Consider the following 3,703-nt stretch of genomic DNA (forward strand, 5'->3'; position numbering starts at 1 on the left):
TGTTGTTCACCATCGTCTCTTAGGCATGATTAGATGATGGAATCCCTTCTAATATTCATAATTCTCCTATGTTTGTGAAATTGGTATATCCTGTTGTTTGCCATTTCTCCAGGGCATGGCTAAGTGATGGAATTACTTCCAATCCTCACAACTCTCATCCATTGAGAATTAGGTTAAAGGAAGTTTAGATTTGGTTTTAATGCTATATTTTCCAACTAGATAAGATAGGACTCTGATTCCAGTTGTGTCCTTAAATCAAGCATAGTATCACCCTAATTTTTACAAGTGGATCCTTGGAATCCCTAGTTCCCACCTTTGAATTTCTCAAGTTTCTAATTAAATCTCTCACAATTACTTCCTTTATTTTAGATTTAGATTCACATTTTTTTCTAGTTATACTTCTAGTTGCTTTCAAAATACTCACAAGATTAGTCCTTGTGGATTTCACCTTTGTCTCATCGAAATTATTACTGCATTGCGACTTTACACTTGGGGTTGTGAACAAGTTTTTGATGTCGTTACCGGAGACTACCGGTTGCATTTTTTTGAGATTAACTAGTTTTGAAATTAGTTTAAGATTAGGGTTTTTCTACTTTCTATTTTTAGAAACTTTTCTTATTTTTTTAGAAACTAACTTGTTTCATTTTCTTTTCGCAAGATCCCAATATAGAAACTTCTAATTTGGTAACTTCTTTCTAATTATCTCTTTCTATTTCTAGATTTCTACTTCCCTTCTTTCTTTTAGGTTTAGGTTAGATTTTGAAATTGAGGGCTGAGAGTCTTTTATGCCCAAGTGGGTCCATGATAACATTCGACATCTTTTGAGTAAAGGAGGATTGGTTGAGGGGTTATCTATCCATCATAGGATTAGACACCACTCGAGATCCACAGAGTTAATAAAAATTATGGCTGCCAATCAACTGGCCAATCAACTTCCAAATCCACCTCGACCTAGGGTTGAGGAAGTCAAGGATGAGATTGAGGTGCATCAAGCACCTCTGCTTCGTACTTTATGAGATTATTTACAACTGGCGGAGGTGAGCATGCCCTCATGCATGGTTTTTTCAGAAAATACGGGATATATGGATTTCAAGCCAGGGGTGATCCAACTCCTTCTAAAATTCCAAGGGATTGAATCTGAAAATCTGTATCTACATTTGAAAGTGTTTGATGAAATCATAGCCACTTTATACTTTCCTAATGTGTCTGAGGACATGGTCAGGCTGAAACTCTTTCCCTTTTCTTTGAAAGAGAAAGCTAAGACGTGGTTACAATCACTACGTCCTCGATCTATTGGCATATGGAATGACATGGCAAGGAGTTCATAGAGAAATTTTTTTCACATCATTAAACAAACACCATTAGAAAGTCAATCATGAATTTCGCCCAAAAGGAAGATGAAAAATTCTTCCAATGTTGGGAGTGGTTCAAGGATCTTGTCAGTTCATGTCCACAACACGGTTTTGAAATGTGGCATATTACAAACTTTTCTATGATGGACTGACATCTCCCATGTGCCAGTTCGTCGAGACAATGTGCAATGGGGAGTTCATAAACAAAAATGTCGATGAAGTGTGGGATTACTTTGACAAACTCGCTGAAACTGCACAATCATGGGACATCTCCCCAAAATCGAACACCACCTCTAGGCCTACTCAATCAAAGGAGAGGGGCGAAATATACCTTTTGAAAGATGATGATATCAATGTTAAAGTGGCTAATCTCATAAGAAAATTTGAGGGCATGGAACTAAAGAAGGATAAGGCTAAGGAAACTATTTGCGGTATTTGTGGTTGTAACATTTACACAACTGAAAATTGTCCAACAATACCTACTTTTCAAGAGGCACTAAATGAGCCATCTAATGCCGTGAATAATTACCACAGACCTTTTAATGGACCCACCTCCAATACATACAATCCTAGTTGGAGAAATCATCCAAACTTCAGTTGGAGGAATCGACAAACAGCTACTCCTCAAGGATTCTTTAATCAAATTTCAAATTAAGGAAAACCTCAAGAGGATTCGATTCTAAAGCATCTTCAAAATCAAGAGCTTTTCAATCAGGGTATGTGTAACGCCTTTTAAGACCTTACAAAGGCCATACAAGGGCTTGAGACGAAGAATGTGATTGGAGAAAAGGGAGAATTGAATTTGCAATAATATGGTTTCATTCATTTTATTAAAAATCTATTAGATCCCTTTATATCTTTTTAGGTTGAACTCATACAAAGACTTCATCAATATCCCAAGAAGAAGATCGTTGCATTCAAGCTACAGCTACAACTTCGACTCGCTAAATCAAAGATAAGTACTGTCTTTTAAATTATTTCAGTTTGGGTTTTTCTGAGATAGTCTGGAAATCTCAGCAGGTTTGTTTGTGGTGATTCCGTAAAATCACAAAGTGGGTTTGATTGTGATAGCCCGCAAAAATCGCAATAACTGTATAAGGTTGTTAAGGTGAACCTGAAAAATCTTAAAATAGTGAAAGACAAAATTGTGAAGGTAGTAATTTTGGGAGTGGAGTAGATTGCATGGAGGCACCGAACCATTATAACTCTTTTATGCATTATGGTGATTGGATGTTATTATTTGTGTTATTATTGTGATTTACTTATTCTTTGCATTAGTTTGATATTTTGATTTCAAAGACGTCGTAACATATGGTTGTCCTACCTAAATCTTTTAGGTGTAAGGTTGTCTTACGAACTATTTGATATCAAGAATTCAATACTTTACAAAATTGTTTTCATTGATTTATTATTTCACATTTTATTGAAATATTTGGCATTGTCCTATTCCCCTCCCTTTTAGGACATCTATAGCTCGTCCTTTCAAGTGGTATCAAAGTGGGGTTTCTCTTTTTGGGATTAACTTCCTAGAGCTAAATCCAGAGCTATTAGAATGTCAAATTTCGATAATCTATCCATTTCCAGGCCACCTCCCTTTGATGGCTAGAACTATTCTTATTGGAAAGCTAGAATGAGGATTTTCCTCAAATCTATTGATAAAAGTGTGTGGCAAGCCACAATGATCCAATGGGTCCCTCCAATGTTGGAAGTAGTGGATGAAAATGGAACTAAGTCCATGAAAGTACAAGTTTATAATATGTGGACTCCAGGTCAGAAAAGAGAAAGTAGTGCTAATGCAAAAGCACTGATATTACTTGTGCTTTATCACCAGACGAGTTCAAAAGAATCATCTCGTGCGATACAACAAAATAAGCTTGAGATATACTTGAAATGACACACGAAGGAACTAACATTGTCAAGAAATCTAATATTCAAATCCTTACAACAAGGTTTGAAGAAATCCTTATAGAAGAAAACGAATCATTCATGAACTTCTTCACTAAACTAAATGACATTGTTAATTCCATGTGGGGTCTTAGAGAAAAAGTCTGTGAAAACAAGGTGTATGCAAAAATCTTACGATCGCTTCTTGACAGGTTCAATTCTAAAGTTACCGCTATACAAGAATTGAGGAACACTGATATAATGAATGTAAAAGAATTAGTGGAATCTCTATAAACCTATGAGCTAAATTTCAAAGCTTCCAAAAGTAAATCCATAGCCCTAAAGTCCTCAAAATCCAAATCAAAAGACTCAGATAATGAAGAAAATGAGGATGACATGGCTATGATTGCTAAAAAGTTTTATAGGATTTTTAAAAATAAAAATAGATCTGATTTTCAAAAACCTAT

At 35.5% G+C, this 3,703-nt stretch overlaps 1 non-coding gene across 1 annotated transcript; it reads right to left on the minus strand.

Annotated features, from left to right (window-relative positions):
- Positions 1 to 1,357: 1,357 nt before the first annotated feature.
- Positions 1,358 to 1,464, minus strand: LOC131235916 (small nucleolar RNA R71). The gene has a single exon (XR_009166429.1). It is a non-coding gene; the product is annotated as a small nucleolar RNA R71 (small nucleolar RNA).
- Positions 1,465 to 3,703: the final 2,239 nt, after the last annotated feature.

This window comes from Magnolia sinica, chromosome 19, assembly GCF_029962835.1.
Source record: "Magnolia sinica isolate HGM2019 chromosome 19, MsV1, whole genome shotgun sequence".
NCBI classification, from domain to species: Eukaryota; Viridiplantae; Streptophyta; class Magnoliopsida; order Magnoliales; family Magnoliaceae; genus Magnolia; species Magnolia sinica.